Source organism: Aedes albopictus, chromosome 2 (genome assembly GCF_035046485.1).
Source record: "Aedes albopictus strain Foshan chromosome 2, AalbF5, whole genome shotgun sequence".
NCBI classification, from domain to species: domain Eukaryota; kingdom Metazoa; phylum Arthropoda; class Insecta; order Diptera; family Culicidae; genus Aedes; species Aedes albopictus.
In genome coordinates, this window is record NC_085137.1 from 151,098,626 (window position 1) to 151,125,828 (window position 27,203).

General features: G+C 44.3%; 1 protein-coding gene across 3 annotated transcripts in view; it reads right to left on the minus strand.

Annotated features, from left to right (window-relative positions):
• Window positions 1-27,203, minus strand: part of LOC109429277 (nephrin-like) — a 506,653-nt gene that overhangs the window by 56,186 nt on the left and 423,264 nt on the right. The gene's annotated exons all lie outside the window — the stretch shown is intronic.

A 27,203-nucleotide genomic window follows, 5' to 3' on the forward strand; every position in this document is an offset into this window, starting at 1 on the left:
ATATTTGGTCACCCACCCATAGCGCTACTATTTTGCGAGCGCATCCAGCAGCGACCGGTAAAGTTTGCTGTAATGATGGAGGGCTGCCAAACGGGGTATAGAAGCGCACCGTTAAAGGTGCTCTAACTACAGTGTCAAATTACCAATAGTGATAATTTTTACACAATAGTGCAATAGTGCAATTACAGAGTAAATTACTTCTTCAATTGCAAAATTTTAAACAAATATTCGGGATTATTTCACATTACGTACGTAAAAAGAAATTTTAAAACTATAAATACAATGATTCACACCGTTATAGATCATAGGATTCGTGGGCCTGCGTTCTGAAAAAGATTAAAGTATTTCCAGTCGTTATTGTTTCTAGCAAATGTTTTGCACGGTGTGTCTGGTAGAACAAATTTATTACAAAAAAAAAATGGGCATCGCTAATTTTTACGCTACGTGAAAGTTGACGCTACCAGCTTTCATTCAAGCCCAACATCGAAATATTCCATCGGGGGAACTTTTTCATACAAAAATTGGGTATGTTTGTTAAGTAGAAATAGGGATTAATTTGGAACCGTGCATTTTGTATGGGAAAAAAACAGTATTCTGAAAAAGTTGTTCGGGATCCCTCGGTGGATTTTTTTGAGGGACCCTGCAAATGAAAGCTGAAAGCCTCTATTTTTAAATAGCGAAAAATTTGACGATGCCCATTTTTTTGTTATAAACTTTTCCCATACACACGCCGGGTTTGGAAATGCTATCCAGTAATGAAGTACGTGGAATTTCAATCAAAGATAGCTCTAACTCAATAAACGAAATATATACAAATATCGCTCTACATTGCTAAATATTCGACAGAGTGCCTGCTATAGTATCAAAGAAATCAAATCGAATACTGAGATTTAACGTAAATAAATTGATCAAATGTTTAGATTTGGGAAGAGATTATGAAGAATTATGTCCAGTAAATATTAAACAAAGAACATATTTACTCCTTCTTCTCCCAGTACTACAGTTTACTGGTACTAAGGATTTTGAGGAAATTTTGTCAATGGTAGCAGTAAATGCAAAATTGCTTATCAAATTAAACAATTACAAAGGGAAGTTTTGACGATGCCAAATGAAAATGGTTGTTATGCAATTACTCAAAGCTCAAGCCATACCTCCAGAACTGTATTTTTTTTATAATTAAAAATAAAAAAACACTTACAATGATTGTTTTCAATTTAAATATCCCTCAAGTATAGTAAGAAACATTGAAGAATCTCCTGTAAAAATTTCAGTAATTTTGGAACGCATTTCAGGCAGTTACAGAAGGACAAGTATATATTTGTAATATTGTAGTTATTTAAAACATATTTTTATAAAAAAGAACGGGTAACTTCCAATACATCCTGCAAACTTGTATGCAGATATTTGCAGCTACAATCTTCACAGATTGATTCTCCTACTCAAATCTGATCATGTGATGGCTGACGATTGATTAAATGTGATTAAGAACATGTTTGAAATGTTACATGAATTTTTATTATGTATATATTCTATAGGTAAAATTATGTGCCTATTACTCACAGCTCCATTGGTCCAAAAACACCCTTTTCCACTTTTTTGGTGCTTTGAATTTGAAAGACAAACCTTTATTGTGATGTTCTGCGTTGAAAAACATTTGAAAATCTACCTGTTTTTGTTATACGAAGACGTGGAGTACAACTCTAAATTCATGTAATTTTTCGACAAATTTTGAGAATGTCAAATTGCATAACAGTACCCACGCTCTCAAGCAAAATATGCAACAGAAACATACATAAAAATGGGTTTTCTGCATTCTTGGGAACATCATTGATTTATAAAAAATATACAAACTCATGAATTAGAAAATCAAATTTTCGATTTTTGGCCTATGGCGGTACCACTGTGCACCTGAGTGTTCCATAACTTGTGTACTTAAATGATTGAATAAATGTCATGCTTACATAGGCTCATGCAACTTTGGCAGCATCCATTTATTATGTAACGCTAAAATCGGCATTTTTTTAGCCCTTCTTCACCCTCCTTAACGCTTTTTCGTATGAAAACCCTTTTTTTGTATGGGCCGTAACGCTTGGTCGGACTCCCCCTCCCCCTCGAGCGTTACGTAATTTGTGGACGGCGCCTTTGTGCTGAGAAGTGGTAAGTTCAATTTTAAGAATCTCTAAGAGCTCCCTTGAGTATAGGTAATCGGATCTACAATCGTAAACAGTCTGGAACGTCTTGAATCTTTTCTGAATCTACCTGAAACGTCTAAGAAACGCTTTAAAGCGCCGCTGAAATCTCCCCGAAGCTTACTTAAGTGCTGTGCCAAAATGTATTTTCAGAAACTGTAAGCCCCCTTAACCCATCTCAAAACCCCCTGTAACACCCCTGAGACCCTCCGAAACCCCTGAAATGTCTGCATAACACCTCTGAAACCCGTGAAAAATCCTGTAAAGCTTCCGAAAACGTCCTCGAAATCCCCCTAAAAGCCTCTCGGACACCATGTAACGCACCTAATATCCTCTAGAACCCCCCAAACCACCTACGTAACGCATGAGTAACACCTCTGAAACTCGCCAAAAATCATCTGGAGATATCAGAAATGCCTACTAAATCCCCCTAACACCCCCTCGGACTCCATTTAACGCAACTAAGACCCTCAGAAACCCCCAAAAACGCCTACGTAACGTCTTTATAACTCGCTAAAAACATCTGAAGATGTTTGAAATGTATTAAAAATCCCCCTAAAATTCCCTCAGACCCCGTGTAACGCACATGAGACCCTCAGAAATCACCGAAAACGCCAAAAATCCTCTGAAGCTTTCTGAAATGCCTTCGAAATCCCCCTAAAACTTCCTCGAACCCTATGTAATGCACCTGAGATCCTCAGAAACCCTCGAAAAAGCCTACGTAACGCATGAATAACACCTCTGAAGCTTACCAAAAATCATCTGAAGGTTTCTGAAATGCCCTCTAAATCCTCCTAAAACCCCTCGGACCCAATAACGCACCTGAGACCCTCAGAAACTACCGAAAACATCTTCGTAACGCTTGAGTAACGCCTCTGAAACTCGCCAAATGTTCTCTGAAGCTTCCTGATATGCCATCGAATTCCCCCTGTATGGAATTACTTCAACATCGTCAAAGACGTTAATTGCTATCGAAATCATCGTTACGAATACATAATCGACCAATGCTCACCTGTCTCTCTCCACATTCTTATCCCAATTTTCTTCCTTCTCCCCCCGGTAGATGATGAAATAAGCTCTTATCATGGAGATAGCACGAATTTTGAGAATAGTATGCCTTTCGATACCAGATATCCCTGAAAACCTTTAAGGGCCCCTTGACTCCCCCGGGATCTCATGAGTCGCACCTTGTGGAACTATCCTGTAATCTCCTGAGTACCTTTGAAGCCCCATGAAGCCCCTCCTTGAGCCCCTCTGAGATTCCTAAAAACGTCCCTGGAATGCCTCCGAAAGCCCCTGAGATCCCTTGGAACTACCTGATACCTACTGAAATCACCTGAAACCTCCTAATTTAACTCGTTTCCCCATCGATCAGGCGTGTCCTCTGCTTCAATCGGTTGTAATAAAATCCAAATTGCTTTAAAAGTAGTTGTTCTTCGTCGTCTGATATCCCATTTCCTCTTATACTTCTCGCAACATAGAGGTCCACCCAAGCCCATGCACCAGGGAGGGATTTTGGGGGTTAAACCCCTCCCATTGCCGATGTTTTATACATTAGGCGCCCCTTCGCCAAAATGAGGAAAACCTCTCATTCTTCTTCTTCTTCTTCTTCTTCTTCTTCTTCTTATTTGTGGCTCTACGTCCCCACTGGAACTTGGCCTGCCTCAACTTCAACTTAGTGTTCTTTGAGCACTTCCACAGTTATTAATTGAAGGGCTTTCTTTGCCTACCATTGCATGAATTTTGTATATTGTGAGGCAAGTAGAATGATATACTATGCCCAGGGAGTCGAGAAAATTTTCCCGACTGGAACGGAAATCGAACCCGCCGTCTCCGGATTGGCGATCCATAGCCTTGATCACTAGGCTAACTGGAGACCCCTTGTCACCTTTTCTGTACACGGGCCTGGGTCCACCCAAGACGAAACACCGACAAAGTCTATTGGAAGCCCCACCATCGTACCTCCTGACGGGCCCTGTGATCTCTGGAACCCCCTGAGACCCCTTGAAGTACTCATAAGATCCCCTAGAGCTCTCTGAAACTCTCTGAGACCCACTGCAAATCTCTTGAAACTCCTTGAAACGCCCTCCGCTGAGACCCCTGAGACACTCTGAAATTTCCTCAAAACGCCCTCTCCCATTTAAACGGCCCATGGCCACTGTTGTCATAGTTACCGTAGCCTTCATCCAGCCAACGTACATGTTCCACCCTCGGAAAGGCACAAAAATGGTCATAACTTTTTTTGTTTTTCGGTGGATTTTGATGAAATTTTCATAACTTCCTGAAAAACGCTTCTAGTTTATGATGCCGGGGACATGGGTGCCTGGTCCACATGGTTCCGGAGTTATTCCGGATTGTCTTGGGGTACCAAAATTGGCCACATACTTTACGCAACGTATTTCTCAAGATCCCGATGAGGTAGAAGTATAGTGCATTCGGCGAATGTGTTCAGCAGGTTAAGAACTAACTGGCAAAGGCGACTTTGGTTCGCGATTCGGCCACTAGGCGGCGCCAGTGTCAAAAGTGTTCAAGCCATCATATCTTAGAAACCTGATTTTTTTTTCTGTTCGGGTGAGCCACTGCGACCAGTATTTAGATCTTTTGTGGCATTACCCGTATCCTTAGTATTTAGTGCATGTCGTACTACTCCATTGTCATTGAGAGGCAATGAAGCATCGATTTCTGTACAGTTCCTGTTTTGTTATCCCAGAAGTGCAAGAAATAGATTGAGATAAAAAGGTCCCGTTTTCATAGAGATTTAAATCCCAGCGAAAGAGCGCCCCTAATCAAACACAATCTATTTGAATTCTGAGAAAAACAAAACGGTGGTACTGATATTTATCCATGCATCGGAACTCTAGCCCCATCCATGTCTTGCTTCTAGTTTAGTCCCAGGACAACAAAGAAAAACCCGGGAACTTTAGGCTAGTTGCAATACTCTGTCAAATTAGAGAATGTGTTCTACAATAAGAATGCACGTGAGTCCTTGAATTACCAGAACTTAACAGTCCTTGATAGGTTAGTACGCAGTTAGATACGTAAAGCATGTTTGTTTTCCTGACATCAAGTGTAGTCTCGGGTGGGCAAAGTCCGATTCTTTAACTATCAGCAAGGCAGAATAAATGCAATTTTAGAAACTGTCACCAGTAACAAGGACTTTGTACCATGAATCCTTATTACCAAAACACATTACCCCAACTTGACAAACCGGATGTCACTAGGGTTCGGTTTGGTAGATCTTGAACCGTAACGCAACACATAAAGGCGATCTACCTACGTTACGGGCTCCGTTAAAGATCGAGCATATTTTAAACCCCCTCAACCATTCATCCATCAGCCCGGGTCGCCTGACACCTTGGATTGGGGTTCCCTGTTTAGTGGACTTTTACCCCTGGTACAGGTGGTCCGTAGTGTTATTCTTAGCCACTTGAGACAACCGCTACCGACACTACACAGCTATCTAGGCTGATCGGGAAAAGAAGTTAATATTGATTATCAACTTCATACGGACCCGAACAGTCGCGCGGAAACCTGATAAGTAAGAATGATGCTGTCCTCGGAAAAATTCTTCAGCAAGCTCAGAACTGTCTGATAGAAAGGTCTTTGGTTTGGGATTTATCCGCTAGGTGGCGCATTGTGTCTGAAAAATTCATACACGTATATCTCGATATCCTAATGAGATAAAAGCATGCCGTTTTCAGCAAAGTTGTTCAGCAGGCTAAGAACAATCTGGCAATAGCGTCTTTGGTTCCAGAATCGTCCGCTAGATGGCGCCAGGGTCAAAAATCTTCAAACTTCTATTTCTAAGAATCCTGATAAGATAGAATGATAGAAAGTTCTCCAGCAAGCTAAAAACTGTGTGATAGTTGAGTCTTTGATTCGTTATAATTGTGTATAATATTTAAACACGTATATCTGGTTACTGCAAAATACTAAAAGCATGGCGTTTTCTGTAAAATTGTCCGATAGGTTGAGATCTATCCGGCAATGGTGACACTAGGTGACACCAGCAATCAAAACATTCAAACAATTTTATCTCAAAAATCGGAAAACGTCCAGAATTTTGTCGCCCTACAATATTGCTTCTTTTGCTCCGTTTTTTCTTTCGGGAATGTCTCCGGGAATTTCTAAAGGAACTTTTTTGGGAATTTTTCCAGGAATTTCTCCGGGAATTCCAGCGGAAATTTATCCAAGAATTTCACTGGGAACTCCTCAAGAACTTCCTCCAGGAATTTCTTCAGGAAATCTTCCGGGAATTCTTCTAGGACATCCTCTAGAAGTTTCTCCGGGAAATCCTCTAGGAAATCCTCTAGGAATTCTTCCGGGGATTCCTCCGGAAATTTCCCCAGGATTTCATCTAGGACTCTCATCAGGAACTCCTTCAGGAATTCCTTCGGCAATTTCTGCAGGAATTCTTCTGGGATTTTTTCCAACATTTTCTCCGGAATTTTCACTTAGAATTTCCCAAGGAATTCGTCCTTGAGTGCCTCCGGAAATTCCTCCATGAGTTTCACCGGGAATTTCTTCAGGAATTCATCCGGGATGTTCTATAGGAATTCCTCCAAGAATTTCTCTAGGAATTTCTCCGGGAATCCTTCCAGGAGTTTCTCCAGAAATATATCCGGGAATTTTCTAAGGAAAAAAGTCGGTTTTTTTCCAGAAAATCCTCTGGGAATTTCTCCAGGAATCTCTTCAGGAAGTCTTCCGTGATTTTTTATCTTTCAAAACACTCGAGAATTTCTCCCGGAATTCTTCTAGGACTTCCTTTACGAATACCTCCGGGAATGTATCCTGTAATTCCTCCGGGAATTTCTCCAAGAAATCCTCCAGGAATTGTTTTGGGAATTTCTTCTGGAAATCTTCCAGAAAATCCTCCAGGAATTCTTTCAGGAATTCCTCCGAGACTCTTCTGAAATTCCTCCGGGAAATTTTAAAGGAAATCTTCGGGATTTCCTCAGGAAATCCTCTGGGAATTTCAGCAAGTACTCCACTGAGAATTCCTCTAGGATTTCCTCCAGGGAATTTCTCTAGGAATTCCTCCGGTAAATTCTACAGCAATTCCTCTAAAAAGTTCTTCAGGAAATCTTCCATCCTGGGGAATTTTCCGAAGAAAATTCCTGGAAGAATCTCTGGAGGAATCCCCGGGAGAATTTTCTGGAGAAATACCCGAAAGATTTCCTGGAAATAATCCCGGAAAAAGTCCTGGAAAAATAACTGAAGAAATCACTGGAGGAATTGCTGATGGGAGTCCCGGAGATATTCCTGGAGGGAATCGTAAAGAAATTCCTAGTGGAATTCCAGGAAAAATTTTGGAAGGATTTCCTAGAGAAATTCCTAGTGGATTTTTTGGAGAATTTCCAGGGAGAATTTCCAGAGACATTCCCGGTGAAATTCCTGGAGAAAACAAAGGAGGAATTCCTAGAAAAATTCCCAGAGCAATTCCTAGGGAAATTCTCAGAGGGTTTTCTGACAAAAAAAGTCACGGAAGACTTCCTGGAGAAATTCCCAGTGGATTTTTTGAAGAAGAAACAGGAAGTTTTCCCAAAGAAATTACCGGAAGAATTTCTGGGGGAATTCCAAGAGGAATTTCTGGAAGAATTTCTGGACGATTTCCGGGCAATTTTCTTGAAGAAATTTCCGAAGCAATTCCTGGCGGATTTCCTGAAGAAATTCCCGAAGAAATTCACGGAGACATTCCCGAAGATATTCCTGGAGGAACTCCTAGAAAAATTTTCGGAGAAATCCAGCCTGGAGAAATTCTTGAAAGAATTCTTGAGAAAAATCCCGGAGCAATTCATGGAGTAATTCCCGGAGGAACTCATGGAGGTATTCCTGTGAAAATTCTCTGAGGAAATCTGGGGGAATTTCTGGAGAAATGCCCCGAAGAGTTTTTAGGGAAATTACCGAAGGAATTCCTGAAGAAATCTCCGTGGGATGTGGGTCCTAGAGAAAATCCTGGAAAAAATTCCGGAAGAATTTCCAGAGTCATTTCCAGAGGAATTCCTATAGAAATTCTCGGAGAAATTCCTGGAAAAAATCCCGGAAGAGTTCCTGTAGAAATTCCCGGAAGAAAAATCAGAGCAATATTGTGAGGTGACAAAATTTGTATGCAGGGGGTTAAAGACGGTGTAGCGAAGAACCTAGTGAATAAATCCCGAATCAAAGACTCAACTATCAGACAGTTTTTAGCTTGCTGAAGAACATTGTTGAAGACGGCATCGTTCTATCTTATCAGGATTCTTAGATATAGAAGTTTGAAGATGTTTGACCCTGGCATCACCTAGCGGACGATTCTCGAACCAAAGACTTCATTGCCAGATAGTTCTTGGCCTGCTGAACAACTTTGCTGAAAATGTCATGCTTGTACCTCATTAGGGTATCAAGATATACGTGATTGAATTTTTCAGACACAATGCGCCACCTAGCGGATAAATCCCAAACCAAAGACCTTACTATTAGATAGTTCTGAGCTTGCTGAAGAATTTTGCCGAAGACAGCATCATACTATCTTATCAGGTTTCTGAGATATGATGGTTTGAACACTTTTGACGCTGGCGCCGCCTAGCGGCTGAATCGCGAACCAAAGTCGCCGTTACCAGTTAGTTCTTTACCTGCTGAACAAATTCGCCGAAGACACTATACTTCTACCTCATCGGGATCTTGAAATATACGTTGCGTAAAGTATGTGGCCAATTTTGGTACCCCAAGACAATCCGGAATAACTCCGGAACCATGTGGACCAGGCACCCATGTCCCCGGCATCATAAACTAGAAGAGTTTTTCAGGAAGTTGTGAAAATTTCATCAAAATCCACCGAAAATCAAAAAAGTTATGACGATTTTTGTGCTTTTCCGAAGGTGGAAAATGTATGTTGGCTGGATGAAGGTTAGTATTCCATTTTCTCATGCACAATATTGGTTCTGAGTAGCTCTTCCTATTTTTATGTTTTTTTTTTTATGGACATAGAGGAAAGTGCATACATAAGCCCTTCTAAAATGTTAGTCTAGGCACATCGATGGCGCAGTGCACGTTTAGCGAGCCTGTGTGTGCAGGTTATGTAGATCCCAATATGCAAGTAAGGCTAAAAGTGTTTAAAAGTAGCCTGCATATAAACAGGCTTTAGTGTATCTGGGCACCTCTTACAGTAATTTGCCAAGTAGTGAGGTTAACCCCTTCGCAAAGAGCGGGCTTGCTAGGCCTCTAGGTACTGAGAAGAACGGATATCGGAAGGCTAGTTGTGCGAGGAGCGTAAGTGTAGGAAAAAGCATTAAAATCCCGACCAGCATGCCGGCAGAATAAATGGTTTGTGAGTGGTTGGCGAGGCACGTGAGAAGGACACTATCACCGTGCCGAAACGTCGGATGAACTAAAAAAACCCAGATTAATCCACCTAGTGGTGATAGTGCCTTTCTCATCGAATATGTACTCATGATCTTTCCTTCGATATTAGCCGACATGTTCGAAATCCTGGGGACACTTTAGATAGATAAGCAAAATTTTTAACAATGCCCCCATTTGTGAAACTTATTGATGGCATATATTCCGATGTTATGTGCAACGACAAAACAAAGCTGAACAATATCAGACCTCTCAGTTGACTGCTTGACCAGCTTAACATTATTCACAACCACAGATCACTTGACGATCTTCGACTAAGTTTTCTTTAGCACACTTTATGCTATATTGTATTATCCTTAGTAACACGATTCATTTTCCTTGCGTTTTCCAACTTTAAGCAATTGTTTTTTTTCCTTGACTTGAAAAATAGCTCTGTAACTACCAGGTTTACGTTATCACTAATAAAATTACAAATTACAAATTCATGTAAAATTTAACCTCCTTGTGAGAAAAATAAAAAAAAAACGAATTTTTCCATTCAAATTTCAATTGCAATGAGAAGAGGGCTCATCCAGCCGCACCCAAATTTTAAGCAGTAATTTTAGACGCAACAGGAAATTGAAAAAAATATTCGGTGATGATCATCAAATCATCATCAAATCATAATTTTCCCCCGATGATCCATACTACTATATAAAAACACAGCAGGAATCTGAAATTGTGCGATTTGATGAGCTCGCCCTGGTCACAATTTTGTTCTCTTGCATATATGAAGACTTTGACCATTTCTTCACTTTTAATCTTATCCAAAGTTTACCAGACTATCAAAAAGCCACGATTTGAATAATCGCTAGAATTGTGGCATGCATGATTTTGATTCACTTTCATATTTAACCACTTTCAGTGAAACACCCGCAACACTATTAACAGTCTTAGATGTGGACTGAGACTATTTGCAGATTATCAAATAGCCGCTATTGTTTGGTTCCATTCTATATTATACTCCCTTTTGGGGGTTGGGGGTGGGGGTTTTTGTTGCTGGTGGGTAGATGGTGATTGTGGAAATAGTTTCCAGTTCTGGAACACTACCGGTTCTCCCAAATATGATCTGAGACTTTCTGCTGGCCTACTGTTCAGTAGGTTATTGAAAAAACCGCGATTTGATGTGTCGCATGCATAGGTTCGGTTCACTTCTATATTTGACCACTTACGACGGAACACTCAAAATCGGTTCCCGGGCACGAAGTGTTGTCTCGAATATGTTCTAAAGCTATTGTCTTGCTGGCCGTTCATCAGATCACCAAATAAATCATTTGATATGTGACATGTATTGGTTTACATTTGACCTTTTCCGGCGGGTTACCCGGAATCGGTTCCATAACACACTGATATGGTCTGAGTCTATTTTCTTGCCAATTGTTTATCATGTTATCTGAAAAGCCGTGATTTGAGGTTTCGCATGCATGGGTTTGGTTCACTATTTTATTTGGCCACTCCCGGCGGGACACCCGGAACCGGTTCCGGAACACTACCAGTTCAGAGATAGTTTGAGACAATTTTCTTGATAACCGTTCATCAAGTTATCAAAAAAGCCACGGTTTGATGTGTCGCTTGCATGGGTTTGGTTCACTTTTATATTTGGCCACTTCTGCCGGGACACCCGGAACCCGTTTCGGAACACTACTGATTCAGATATGGTCTTAGATTATTTTTTTGCTAACCATTTATTAGATTATCGGAAAAGCCGCGGTTTGATATGCCGCATGCATGGGTTTGATTCACTTCAATATTTAACCACTTCGGGCGGGACACTCAGAACCGGTTCTGGAACACTACCGGTTCAGATATGGTTTGAGACTATTTTCTTGGTTATCATTCATTAGGTTATCAAAAAAGCCGCCGTTTGATATGTCGCACGCATGGGTTTGGTTCACTTTTATATTTGGCCACTTCCGGCGGAACACCCGGAACCGGTTCCGGAACACAACCGGATCAGATATGGTCTGAGACTATTTTCTTGCCAACCTTTCATTAGGGTTTCAAAAAACCCGCGCTTTGATGTGTCATATGCATGGGTTTGGTTCACTTTTATATCTGGCCACTTCCGGTGGGACACTCAGAACCGGTTCCGGAACATTACCGGTTCAGATATGGTTTGAGACTATTTTAATGATAACCGTTCATCAAGTTATCGAAAATGCCGCAATTTGATATGTCGCATGTATGGGTTTGTCGCATTTTCATGTCGTACCCCTTTCAGGGGTACCGGTCCGGAACACCTATATGGCCTTAACTCCGGAACGGCTGGACCGATCCGAACCATTTTCAATAGGAAACAATGGGACCAGAATCCGCGTCGAATGAGCCGTCGGTCGTTAAAATCGGTTGATAATTACTATCCAAAAGTGAGGTGACCTTTTTGTACACATACACACACACATACATACACACACACACACACATACACACACACAGACATCATCTCAACTCATCGAGCTGAGTCGATTGGTATATGAAACTTGACCCTCCGGGGGCTCTATCGAAATTTCATTTTTGGAGTGAACATATAGCCTTTCGGTACACCTTGGTGTACGAGAAAGGCAAAAACTCGCTTTTAATAGCGTGAGACTGCGTAGAAGTTAACCAATAAAGTCAACCTTACGATTACCGTAATATTGATGATCGTTTTCATACGGGCCTGAACACTTCTGTAAAAGAATCAAATCAAATATTGAATTTTAGTATTTAACATGTTATGGAGCGAGGAGTACTCAACAACACTTTTATCTTTCATCTACACTCCAATCACTAGTAGCCTTCCATCTCTTGACCAACCAATAATAAATATTACTGACGTGAAAAAAGCCGAACCTAAATTCCCCCATCTAATATCGATCCAGCGAGCCGGACAAAATATGAGGCTTAATTGGAACCCCAAAGAGTCCCAAGTAACATTTTTGAGTGAAAACGGATTGAAGAGGTTCTTAGAACCATCATAAAACCAAAATAGAATGTATTAGGCTTTAACACGGTTCTCAAAACCTCTTCAAGACGAAGTGGCCATCAAAATGTTAGTTGGGGTGGGTGGAATTCCCCGTCTGTATACATTTCCCCTTCGCCCACCCCGCTCCCCCCTCAAACAACCGAAACCCCCACCAAGCACCGACCAATTTTTATCCTTGATCTCGCTGGCCTCCATCATAAACCACAATCGATACTTTCCACCATTCTAACATTTTTTTTTGTGTGATTTTCCTCTTATACAGTTCCAGCTGGCTCGGTACACGTTCCGTTCCGGCTTTTGGCTCCAGCTGTGCATAGTTCCACCACTCCGTCGCGTCGCCATCGTTCCACCACCCGTTTTCGTATATTTCAGGTTCAAAGTCGAACTAGGAGTTTCAGCAGCTCGCGTGGAGAACAAAAGCACCTGCAGGGCATAATTAAAAGCTACCCGTTGTTGGAGCTCTGCAGTGCCATTCTCCCCGCACCCTTCGTCGTACGCTGACGTAGGAAGGTCTGGTGCTCCCTCAACAGGCTCTGTTGAAGTGTACGAACAAATAAACTTTGTTGCCGATTTGGGAAGTAGTCATTGACACAAAAACATGCATGAATTGTTATGGTATTTGAAAATTATTGCGAACTAGCAAATCACCACCGCCCGTCGTCGTCGTCGTCGTCGTGTGGGAGAATTTGCTAGTTCGTGGGAAATGGAATTTTAATTGATTGATGTGGAACTCGGTGAAAACCGTGGACAATTCAGAGAGGGCCAACGAGAGTTGAAAAAGTTATTGGCGTTGAATGAATTGCCTGTGGGGGTATGTGAAATGTCCAGGTGGAGTTTTTTTCAAGCAGCATACAAATAATTTGTATAATTGATTGATGAAATTATTTGTCATGTAAAATACCCAGATGGTAGGCAGACATGAATGTCAGTTATAATTAGCGAACAGAAGAAAAAAAGGAGAGAATTGAAGGTTTAGCAATAGGTAGCTGATGAAAGTGGACGGCCTACGACTCATTTGACACCCTAACAGGAAGGTTGGGATAGTGTGGGGTTAAGGCCGCAACAGTAGTAAAAGCCAGATCTACTCTCTTCTCGACCCACTTAAACACATTCCTATGGTCGCCAAACCTTTCGTCTCTCCGGAACCACTAAGAAGGCAATGCTTAAGAGAGGGGCTAGTGCACATCGCACCCTCAAGGTTAGCTGCGTAGCCTGCAGCAACGAACATCGATGGCTCGCTTTGGAGAGTCCATCACGGTAGCATGCTGATTGCTGGTGCTTAGCCAGTTAGACCTGTGCGCCGCCGCGCCACGCCGCCGCGCCACGCCGCCGCCGCCGACACTTTTTGCTCCACGCCGACGCCGACCGTGATATCGGCGGCGCGCCATACGCCGATGTTTGTCACGCCGCCGATATTCATTTTTCACGCCGATAATCAGTGCACGAACAAAATTTTGTTTACATTAAGTTGAGATAAAATACTAAAACTCTTTCGAAGATTCCTCTGAAATTGCAATCAAAGTATTCTTCAGAAGTTCTTTCAGAGATCTCTTCAGGAGTTTCTTCAAAGATGTCTCCAGTAGTTCCTTCAGAGATTCTGGGATGCCTCTAGAAGTTTCAATATGCATTTTTTTAGAAGATCTCTCAGGAAGATCTCCAGAAGATTCGTCAGGGATTCCCATAGGAGATCCTTCAGAGATTAGTCAGAGAGTTTCTCCAGGGATTTCTTCTGAAATTCCTTCAGGATTTCATACAGGAGTTTCTTCAGGAATTATTCCAGGAGGTTCTTCAGAGATTCCTTTAGGAGATCTCTCAGGAATTCCTCTAGAATTCCAGCAACGAGTTTCTCCTGGCGTTCTGTGTTCTTCAGAAATCACTGCAGGAGTTCCATCAAGGGTTCCATCAGGAAATCACTCCAAGAATTTTTTCAACAATCCCTCCTGAAATTCTTTCAGAGATTCCTCTCGGTATGCCCCATGGAAATTTTTCAGAAATTCTTTCAGGAGTTCTTTAGGGATTTATCTAGGAGTTCCTTCAGATATTCCTACAGAAGTTCCTCCATAGATTGAATCATGAGCATTTTCGAGGATTCATGCAGTACAGTAGTTCTTTCAAGCAATGCTCCAGAAGGATTCAGGGATGCCTCCAGGTGTTCATTAGGAATTCCTTCAGAGGTTCTTTAAGCTATTTCAACAAGAGTCCGCTCGGGTATTCTTTCAGAAATCCCTTCAGAGATTCTTTCAGGAGGATTCATTGATGCCTCCTGGAGATCCATCAAGAGTTCCGTTAGAAGTTCTTTCAGGAATTCTAACAAACGGTCCTAGAAATTAGTCTAGGAGTTCCTGCAGGGATTTCTTCTGAAATTCATTTGACTTTGTAATGGCTTTCCCAGTCTTGACAAATACAGCTATTTAATCTTGTCCGACGTTTCGGTTACACTTGGCACCTTCCTCAGGGACTCAATTATTGCCAATTTTTCATCCAGTTGTGTTCTGTCGAAAAATGATTGTCAAACGGATTGAGTTTTCTCTCACAGCAGTTATCGATTTTTGGATTCGACAGCGATAAAATTTAGCTTTGAAATAGCTTTTCTAGTCTTCACAAAATTCAAATACAGCTTTTTATTAATTAGAAATTCATACAGTAGTTCTTACAGAAATTAGTCCAAGAGTTCCTTCATAGATTCTTCCAAGAGTTTCCGGGATTCATGCAGACTTGAATTTCTTCAGGAATTCCTTAAGAAGTTCATTCAGAAATCTCTCCAGGAGTTCCTTCCGATAATCTTACTGGAGGATCCAAGGATACCTCCAAGAGAATTCAAGGATTCCCCCAGAAGTTTATTCAGGGATTCCTACAGAAATCCATTCAAAATTTAGTATAATAGTTCCTTTTAGGAATCCTTCAGGATATCCATAAGGCATTCCTCGAGAAGTTCATTTAGGAATTCATCCATGAGTTCTTAAAGGGATCACTCTTGGGGTTCTTTCTGAGATTTTTCCAGAAGGACTCACGGATGCTCCAGGAGTAACATCAGAGATTTCCTACAGGAATTCTTTCAGGGAAACTTGTTAAAATTTTTTTCGAGAATTTCCTTAGGAATATAATCAGGCATATCTCAAGGATATTATTGTGGGATCTCTCATGGAGTTTCTACAAGAATTCCTCAAGGCTCAAGCATTTCCTTCCGGAATTCCTCCAGGAATTCTTTTGGGGGCTCCTCCTGACAGTCTTTTGGGAATTCCTTCTGGAAATTCTGCAAGGATCCCTCTACCCAGAAAGATTCCCTCGGGAGATTCCGCTGAAAATCCTTCAAGAATTCCACCTAGAAATTCTTCGGAGATTGCTTACGGAATTATTTCGGGGATTCCCCCTGACATTCCTGCAGCAATTTCTCCTGTAATTTCTTCGGGGATTTCTCTTGGACTTCCTTCAGGGGTTCCTCATGGACTTCCTTTGAGCATTCGTCCTGAAATTCCTACGGGAATTCCTCCTGGAATTTATTTAGAGATTCTTCAAAGAAATCATTCGGAAATTCTTTCAAGGATCTCTCCTGATATTTCGTCGTGAATTCCTCCTGAAATTCTTTCAAGGATTCCTCCTGATATTCCGTCGTGGATTAATCCTGGACTTCCTTTGAGGATTCCTCCTGGAATTCCTTCGGGATTCCTTCTGGAATTCCTTCGAAGATACAACTTGAACTTCCTTCTTGGAATTCTTCCGGGGATTCCTCGTACAATTTCTTCGGGGGTCTCTCCTAGAGTTCCTTCAGGAAATCTTCCTGAAATTCCTTTGGATATTTCTTCTGGAATGCTTTCGAGGATTTGTCCTAGACTTACTTCATGGACTCCATCAGAAATTCATCCTGAGATTTCATTTGATACTCCATCGTGGATTTCTCCTGGAACTTCTTCAAGGTTTCCTCCTGGAATTTCTTTGATGGAATTCCTCCAGCAGTCCTTCTGGAATTCCTCCGATTATTTCTCCTAAAATTCATTCGCGATTCCTCCTGGAATTAATTTGAAGATTCGTCCTAAAGTTTCTCCGGGATTCCTTCGGGAATTCCTTCAGGAATTACTGCTGGAATTTCTATGGGGATTCCTCTTGATATACCTTGAAAACTATCGAGCATTTCGGTTTGAAATCCTTCTGGAGTTCTTCGGGGATTCCTCATAGAATTCCTCCAGAGATTCGTCCTAAAGTTCCTTCGGAAATTCCTCCGGGACTTCTTTCAAGGATTCCTCCTTGAATTCCTCCGGAGATTTGTCCTGAATTTCTTCGAAGATTCCTTCTAGAATTCCTTCGAAGATTCCTCCTAGAATTCTTCCTTGAATTCCTTCGGATATTCCTCCTAATATTCTTCAGAGATTCCTCCTAGAGTTGCTTCTGTAATTTCTTCGGAGTTTCCTCTTGGAATTCCTTTGGAGCTTTCCCTTCCAATTTCTTCTGAGATTTCTCATGGAATTCCTCCTAGAATTTCTTCGGGGTTTTCTTCTGGAATTCCTGTGGTGAGTCTTCCTAGAATTCTTTCGGGGATTCCTTCTTCCTGAGTTCTCCTGGAATTCTTTCGAGGATTCCTCTTGGAATTCCTTCGGTCCTCTTAGATTTTCCTTAGGAATTTCTCCCGGAAGTTATTCAGAGATTCCTCCTGGATAAATTTCGTTGGTTCGTCCTCAAAATTCTTTGGGGATTATTTCTTGAATCCTCCTTGAAAAATTCCCACTGAAATTATTTTAAGGATTTTTGCTGGAATTTCTTTGGTGTACTGCTTGAATTCCTTTGAGGTACGCGCTGCCGTGTGCAGCATAGTTGTCCCATGTTAATAGGGATTCCCATAGAACATGGGACAACTATGCTGCACACGGCAGCGCGCTGGTATTCTTTCGGGATTTTCTCTTGGAATTCTTGCGGGAATTCCTCACAGAGTTCTTTCGGGGATTTTTTCAGGGATTCCTCCTGAAACTCCTTCGCGGATTCCTCTTGGAATTCGTTCGGCATTTCCTCCTAGAAATCCCTCAGGGATGTCTCCTGGAATTGCTTCAGAGATTCCTCTTGGATATTTTTCATTGATTCCTCCTAGAAATCCTTAGGGGATTATTTCTCGAATTAACTTAGAAATTCCCACTGGAATAATTGCTGGAATAACTGGAATAACTGGAATTCCTGTTAAGATTTCTTTGGGGATTACTGATGGAATTTGCTTGGAACTCGTGCTTGAATTCTTTTAGGATTTCATCGTGCAAATTCCGCGGGAATTTCTTTTGGAATTCATTCAGGACTCCCTCATGGAAATTCTAAGAGCATTCCACCTGGAATTCCTTCCGGGATTACTCCGAAATTCCATTGAGGATTCCTTTTTAAATTCCTCCGCGGATTCCTGCTGGAATTCTTCTGGGGAATCCTCTAGTAATTCCTTCGGAAATTCTTTATAAGTTTTCCCAGGGTTCTCTCTAAGACAGATTCTTGAACTACTTATCAGTGATTCCAGCAGAAGTTCGTTAAGGGTTTCATAAAGCAGTTCTTATAGGGATTATTTCAGAAGTTTCTTCATGGATTCTTTAGGGCTCCTCCTGGAATTCTTTCGGAGATTATTCCCGGAAATCATTCGAGGATTCCTTGTTAATAGTACGACCTTATTATCAAATGTGATAGCTTCTGAAGGTTCTAAGAAAACAAAATGAAAACTGCAGCAAGATCTATATTTTTTCCCTTAATTTGCAATGGAGTAATGCAACATGCACTAATACGGATACGGGTAATGTCACAATAGGTCTAATTACTGGCCACAGTGACGACCCCGAACAGGGTCAAATATTTGACAAATGAACTCAAGAAAAAACATCTGTTTGACATTAATGAAAATTCGATGGAGTCAAACAAGATGTTTAAGCATTGGTTTCTTTTTGGTCAAATTCTTCATCCTGTGTACTAGCATAATAATAATTCATGTCATCAATGGTTATGAAAAAGCAAAGACTGGACTACAAATTCTATAGCGTAAAGACAACTTCTTCGTTTTGCCAATGTTGACATTACGGTCAAATTTTGGTCACGCCGATTCACGCCGCCGCCGCCGCCGCCGAAAGTTTCCACCGGCGTGACGCCGATGACGCCGCCGCCGCCGGCGAAAAATGGCCCTCACGCCACCGCCGAGCAAAATAAAATCGGCGCACAGGTCTATAGCCAGTTTCCCAAGTGGTCCTCACCACTCCCTTTCAGAGATGGCATGGATACACTGATAAACAGCTCTGCGTACACATCTTCAATAAAATGTGCGCCGCTTTGTTTTGCTACGAATGTGAACCGGCAACAAACACACATCGCGCAGCCGTAAAACTTTGCGTGAGAGTGCGAATGTGTAAGTTGCCATACCAGCTGCGTGAGACGTCGCAGAGCTCAAGCTTCTTCTGCGTGAGCTTCGCTCATTTCTGGCAATGTGCTACACATCTGCGCTGTTTGAGCTGCAAGTTGTAGGCTCTCGGTAGTACAAAGTAGCGCAGCGCTGCGATGTGAGCTGTGTGTTGGACTGTACTTTCTCTTGCTTTCCTGCGCTCACCGCCGTGCGCGACGCGACAACGATGCCGAGCGCGTGCAGTCGAACCACACAGAAGATTATTCTTTACACGCACTCTTTCTCATCTGACAGGCTGTGTGTATTGTGTATTTTTTTATCTTCTCACTTAGAACTCTGAGGAGCATGCCATCTCTGCTCCCTTTGTCCTCGGAAGGCGGGCAGGGTCAACCCCGCCCGCGCCCAACTGCTTAGCAGACATCAAGAACTGATGCCCACGTGCAACCCGATCTGATCTGCCCGCAAAGGAAGGGTATCCTTGAGGGTATCTCTACCCTTCAGGCCCTATCAGATGCACCCGAAGGTTGCAGACAGCTGGGTCTCACCTGCCACGACCCTTGCCGGGGACCCCTTTCCAACTGCGGGCTCGGATCCAATCCAGTAGACCAACGCTACGACAGCACCTCCACCGGGACTTCTTCTCCGCGGCCACTTAATCGCTGTAAGGGTCGATCTCGACCGCAGGGCACCGGTATGACTTACGAAACCGACTCCGAACCCCTGGACCACCTCTTGTACCGCAACTGAACTAGCCAATCCCTGAGTCCACGCGCCACCTCCTCTGTAGCCCCCAGACGATATGGATGATAGCCGTTGAAACGGCATTCTAGCTAAGCTCCCTACACATCCACTGGACCAAATTGTCCGGAGTTGTTGTGTATTTTTTTCCTCCCAACCTCCCCAGCAGAGAAAACCGATTGGAAAAACTCTGCTACACCTTGATGCTTCGATCCCCCTGGTACCACTGATATGCGACTGCTTCAGGGGGGGCAATGCGCTCATGCGCTCTTCTGCTTCTGTGCTCATGCACTTTTTGTCGTTCCTAATCTGTACTCATGCTCGTATTTTGCTTACTCCGGTTGGTGTTGGCTCGCCATTAAGCGGACAACATGCTTAGTTTCAAATTTGTTATTCTACACGTTCTTATGTTAGTACCTAACATACCGCCATTCAACGACACATAGGTACAACATACATACAATTTGTTATTCTAATACCACGCAAGGCATTCGGATCCTACTAACTTGCTCCGAGCGGTGTCCTCCCCGTGCCGCCGTTGTGCCATTTAGCACTACAGCTTTTCGCGCACGACTCGTGTAGTCCCCGACGGTGGATCTACCCTACGCCGACAAAGAGTTCCCCGGCAGTGGAACATCTTCCGAAACCGTTTCTTCCCAGACAGGTGCCGAGGTCTCTCCTGCGATTCCGGTTGGAGACTGGCTTCCGGTTCACAGGCGCCCCGACGACCAAACTCCGGTGCTTCTTCGCGATAGACTCGGTCTAGTCCTCGGCGGTGGACCTAGTCTACTCCGACGGAGAAAAACCCCGGCGGTGGAAGTTCTCCCGACACCGATGTTTCTATCCCGACCAGTAAGGTGCCGAAGTCGGTCCGGCGATTCCGGTTGGTGGTGGACTTCCGGTTCACCGGCGCTCCGACGACCAAAAACCGGTGCCACGTTACGGACGACTCAGTGATGTCCCCGGCGGTGGATCATGCCTACCCGGATCGCGTTCCGCCGCTTCCTCTGCAGCGCGGACAGCACCCTCGTTACTGCTCTGTCGACAGCGTTCCACGTGTTTTCAACGCGACACATCTCTTCGACAATATTGTCGACTGTCACTCCGCGCAGCAAGACGCGAATTTCTTCGAACCTGGGGCATTCGAAAACGACATGTTCCGGTGTCTCCTCTACGTTAACACACTCCGGGCAAAAGGGCAAAAGAGCGTGCCCAAACCGGTGCAGGTACTTCCTGAAGCAGCCATGGCCGGACAGGAAATGCATCAGATGGAAGTTCACCTCCCCATGCTTCCTATTCACCCACGCTGACACGCTAGGGAAAATCCGGTGAGTCCACCTGCCATTCGCCGAATTGTCCCACTCTTGCTGCCACTTAGCCAACGAGTTCGCTCTGCCGATATGTCTTACGCTCCTGGTACTTCTGCGTTGGTAGCATTCCACGCCTTCGGCGATAGTGATGCAAATGGGCATCATTCCTGCGATAACACATACTGCCTCCGTCGAAATGGTTCTGTACGCGCTCGCGAACCGAGTGGCCATGAGTCGGAATGCGCTGTCTAGTGCTCTTCGATTCCGCTTCGTACTCAGTGCTTCAGCCCATGCTGGGGCACCATACCTGAGTATTGAGCCTGCTACGCTCGCCAGAAGACGCCTCTTGCTACTTCGTGGTCCCCCGACGTTCGGCATGATCGTCGCTATAGCATTGACAGCCTTCGCCGCCTTTCCGCAGGCGTATTCGACGTGCTCCTTGAAGTTAAGTCGATCATCGACCATCACTCCTAGATGCTTCAAAGCTCGTTTCGATGTGATTACGTGCTCTCCGACTACGATCTCCATCGTATGGGCTGCTTTACAGTTGCTGACCAGAAGCACCTCCATTTTGTGATGGGCAATCTGTAGCTTGACCCCAGTCATCCATCTTTCAACAGTGGACATTGATTCCGTTGCCAGCATTTCAACTTCTTCAAGAGTCTCTCCCATTACCGTCAACACGACGTCGTCTGCGAAGCCCACAATGACGACTCCTTTTGGAAGTTTTAACGACAGTACGCCGTTGTACATGGCATTCCAGAGCGTTGGGCCTAGTATGGACTCTTGTGGAACACCTGCCGTTACTTCTATAGACCTCTGCCCTTCGTTGGTCTCATACACCAGTACCCTGTTCTGGAAGTAGCTCCGTAAAATCTGGCACAGATAATCGGGAACCCGCATACTGTGTAGCGCTACGGCTTCCCAGCTGGCACTGCTAAACGCATTTTTGACGTCTATCGTTACCACAGCGCAGAATCGATCACCTCTCCGTGTTCTGTAAACCTATTAAGGATGACCTTCTCTAACAGTTTTCCTAGGGTATCCAGTAGGCAGATCGGTCAATACGATCCTGGGTCCCCCGGCGGTTTTCCTGGTTTCGGTAGCAGCACCAACTTTTAAACCTTCCAACCGTCTGGGAAGTAGCCTTCATCCAGGCATTTTTGGAGCACCATCCTGATCATGTCCGGAAACGCCAATATCGCCGTTCTGACTGCTACGTTCGGGATCCCATCCGGACCGGGAGCTTTTCCGATCTTAAGCCCCTTCGCAATTACCAGCAACACTGCATTGGATATCCGAGCACCTTCGTTGGGTTCTTTTGCATTCTCTGCGTATGGTGTGGGCGGCCAAAACGTTGGGCCATGGTGCGGAAACGATCCTCCTTAGTTTGTCCGGACACATTTCCACGGGTACTGCTGCACCTTTGAGCTTCGATACCACGATTCGGTACGCGCTGCCCCAGGGGTTGGCGTCGGCTTCTCGACACAACTCTTTGTAGCAGTTCGACTTACTCAGCCTTATCTCGCGTTTAAGAGCGGCTCGAGCTCCCCGAATCGTTTTTCTTGCTTCGCCTTGCTTTTCTCTCAGCTTCATTTCTGGCCCTCTGGAAGCGTCTCCTAGCACGGAGGCAAGCAGCGCGGAGGGTACTGATCGTCGCGTTCCACCAATACGCTGGCCGTCTTCTGATTCTGGGCTCTATCTTCCTCGGCATTGCTATGTCGTATGCCGTAACAATCGCTTCCGTTAGTTCACCTGCATCAAGGGTTGCACCGCCGTATAACCGCAGCGCCTCGACAAAGACCTCCTTGTCGAAGTCTTTTGTCTTCCACCTTCGTTCGCATGTTCGCGTTCTCCTCGTCGAAGTAGAGGCTCGCCGCCCAATGCTGTAGAGGATCGCCTGGTGATCGCTGTTGGAATACTCCTCGCTGACTCTCCAGTTCATGTCTTCCGTAAGCGACGGACTACAGAACGTAATATAAAATAACTATCGACCTACTTTTCTGGAAGTAATTTCCGAGAATAATGTACGGATACCCAGGTATCCCCCGACGTAGGAGGCCAACGGCATTAGGTGCCCAATTGACACCATTTAACATATTCCTTGCATCCATAGTCTTTGCTGCACAGTAACAAATCTCCCTTCTCTTACGATGGAGCGTTATCTTTTCGAGCATCTACTGCGCTATTTCGATTTAGCATATTGGTCTAAATGCCGACGGGTCTCCGCGTGATTTCTCCACCTATAGGCAATAGTATCAACCTCCGCCGCTTCCTAACCTCTAGTAAAACTTCTTCGTCCAGGCACTTCTGCATAGCATACCAGAACATCCCGAGAGCCTCTGTAATAGCTACTTTTAAGTCTAAATTCTGAACTCCATACGGACCTGGGACCTTACCTACGCTAAGGAACTTTGCTATTCCTGCAAGTTCCTAATCGCCAGCCACAGTCCCCTGATGCCCTACGAAAGAAAACCAAGAACTAGGATCATGACGCGGAAAAAGCCCATCGGTGATTCCTTCCAACATCTCAGGAGATTGCTCTGGAGCTATTCCACCTCTCGTCTTGGCCATGCTGTAGGCATCACCCCACGGATTCACATTGGTTCTCTGGCAGAGACCTTCAAGCCAGGCATTTTTATTTGCCCTTATCTCGGTCTTTAGTGCCACTTTTGCAGCGGCGAAAACCTCCCGTCTTTCATTTCACTCTTTCTCAGATCGTGGTCGCTGCATCCGCCGCCTAACCCATATGCAGGCGCGGTGCACGTCCTCAATCGCTTGAGTCCGTCAGTAAGCCGGTGGGCTCCCATTTCTAGAGTGAAATCAACTAGGTATGTTCGCATCACACGCACATGAGAGCACCACTACCGGCTTGTCGCAGTCTAAACCGAGTAGGCTTCGCTCACGGCGAGGTGCCTCCACAAATAGGGTCCTGCTCGGGTACGCGTACGTCTAGTACTGCGTTCGTCGGCTCCCGGATCCACGTGCTTGGCGTCGCTCCGCATCGCCTTCAAGGTTTTCGAGTACCGTAAACCGGGGTCAAATTGATCTCCGGGTTGAAATTGATCAGACGTTTCTCCGTTAGATAAAGTATGTTGTAAATAGTTTCCTTACATGTATCGTTTAGTATAGGACTCCTACATCACGATACCTGGAAAGAAACTATATAAAGTATGCTTAAACTAACTGAAAAACGTCTGATCAATTTCGACCCGAAGATCAATTTGACCCCGGTTTACGGTACTTGGACTGTTCCATGTCGATGAAGAACGCGTCGCACTTCTTACGCTTGGCACCTGCCCTTCTACGTTTCCTAGGCCTGGTGTCTCTACTCCCCTGCGGTTTCTTCCTCTTCTTCCGCTCTAGCTTGGTCCAAGGGACGACTTCCCCTTGCCCCATCCTAACATGTGGTTGCTGAGAACCAATCAGTGGTCGCAACCCCGTGTTCCCTTCGATCCGAGACGAGCCGGCTTTTCAGGCCCACTCTTCCCGTCTGTCCGGGACGCCTGGCTGGGGTCCGACATGATAGCATTACTACCGACCTTCAGGGTGAACAGCCGCCTAGCCATGTGGGCGCCGCCGGGTAGTTCCTCACCTGACAGCTGCCTCAGACGCTTCTGTGATTGCTTGTCGCAAGCAATAGCATTCGCAACACTGTTGGGGCTACACGCGAAGGCCTCCGTCTGGGTAGGCATCGCAACTTGTGTCTTTTTCGCGGGATCTGCCGCTGCCGCAGTTTCCATGAGTTCCATGGTCTTGCATGGCTGCCGTCATAGACTATCCAAGTCTCAACAGGGTTTGTTTGAGGTCCTGATGTTGGACTTCTAGGACGCAAAGTCAATGATGAAGTCAAGCTGCTGCATAGCCACCTCCCCATCGCAGAGAGCCCATCTCGATTCTTGTAGATGGCTCTCATCAACCAAACTCCGTCCAATACCTCATTCGTCAAAATAACCGGAGACTATTGGGGTTACTAATACTAGCACCACGTGCGCAACTCGTCATGCCTCTGGACTACCGTATTTCTAGCACAAATGTCTCCAATGGAGGAGAAAGTGTCTCTGGAGCCAACCTACTGACCTTCCCTGCTGTCTCACCGAAAGCACACTTGGAGACACCCAAATGTTGAAGTTTGCAACCAAATGACCGACGCTGCTCGTATGTAATTGATGTTAGATCTTTTGGGGGTCTCAACACCAAACCATATCACTATGTCATTGTTAGTTAGATTGGAACTTGGTTATAAACCGTGTCGGACTTTACGAACCGGCGATCGATGCGTTTCAACATCCAATGGTTTTCAGCAGATGTAGCTGACTATAACCAGAAGCGCGGATAAGTGAGATCAACGAGGACGATAACTTCTACACTTTGTGGGAGTCTATTCACGTAACAATGACTACGACAGCGCGGAAAGTGATAAGTACTGCTCAAAGATGACCTAAGAACGGGTGACACAGTGGTTTCACCGGTGTATAAGGCCGAATGGTCAATAGGCCGTATGGTCATTAGGCCGAATGATCACTAGGCTGAATGGTCATTGGACCGAATGGTCATTAGGTCGTATGGTCACTAGGCTGAATGGTCATTGGGTCTCATTTTTGCCGTTACGTCCGCACTGGGACAACACCTGCTTCTCAGCTTAGTGTTCTATAAGCTCTTCCACAGTTCTTATCTGAGAGCTTCCGAGAGCTTCACTTTTTGGCAATAAACCTCAACCGATTTTAATGAAAAACGGTTAATTCGATCAACGCGGAATGTGGTCCCATTGTTTCCTATTGAAAATGGTTCGAATCGGTCTAGCCATTCCGGAGTTATGGCCATTTATGCTACAAAGTAATACATGCGACACATCAAACCGCGGCATTTTCGATAACCTGATAAATGGTAAGCAGAAAAATATTGTAAGACCATATCTGAACTGGTGGTGTTCCGGAACCAGTTCCGGGTGTCCCACAGGTCGTGGCCAAATGTAAAAGTAAACCAAACCTATGAATGCGACACATAAAATAGCGGCTTTTCCGATAACCTGATGGACGGCAAGCAGAAAATTAGTCTCAGACCATACCTGAACCGTTCCGGAACCGGTTCCGGGTGTCCCGCTTAAAGGCGCCAAATGTAAAAGTGAACGAAACCCATCAAATATCGGCTTTTTCGGTAACCTCATGTTCGATAAGCAGGAAAACACTCTCAGACCATATATGAACCGGTAGTGTTCGGTAATTGGTTCCAGGTGTCCCATCAGAAGTGATTAAATATGAAAGTGAACCAAAGTAATGCATGCAACACGCCATTTTCGAAGTGATCTGAGATAGTGAAAAAAATATATCTCCCAGCTTGTAATTATTGCCTTGGTATTAAACCACCACCTTCCCCCCGCCCACGTAGTTGGGGAAATTAAGAAACTGCGCCCAATGAGCTGAATTTTTGTCTTGGTATTTATTGGCCTCCAGTGATAGTGGACATGGTCGAGCAGTCAACTTTCAGCCTGCCTAAACGTTGAACATAGCGTCGGAATATGTGGCATTTATAAATTTCCCAATTCGATGATGGTTTTGATAAAATTCTTGCATTTCTAAATAAAGTATTTCAAGATTAAGAAATAACTTGGCATTTGTCGACGATAAAGGCACTATCACCACTAGGTGGATTAATTTGTTTTTTTTTTTTCAGATTCATACAGTGTTCAAGTATCAAGAAAGTGTTAAGATTTATCAAGATAAATTATTTACTATCCGCTTTGATCGGCAAGTTCGATCCCTGTCAGAAGATCCTAGCTACTTCACAATTCCTCCTCGTTGTCACTCGTCTCACCCTGTCATCCTAATACTCAGAAGCCACACCATTCCACGAATGCACTTGGGCCCTCTTGATACCACCCCTGGCCGGCGTGTCCCATCTCGCTCCGGTCTCGTCTCCGGTCCCAGTTCCAGCTGCCGAAACAAAATTCCAATGAACCCCGGAAGAAGTGTCCGAGATAGCGCCTGAACAAATAACTGTCAATTGGAAAATTGAAGGGCCGCCGCCCGCGCGCTATTCCTGCTCCCCAGTCGTCCCAAACGCTTCGATATTGAGAGGTTGCATCCCAATAACACAGTGGTGCTGCTCTTTGATGGAGGAAGCTCGTCTGTTGCCGGTCGGTCGGTCGGAGAGGGTGGGTATTGGCCAAAACAAGCAGCTCGATGTTGTTATGAGTGTTTGCTCCCGGGTATCATTTCGTCTAGCGTAGTAGATAGGTAGGGAGCAGTGTAGCTGTGTGGATGTCTGGATAGTAG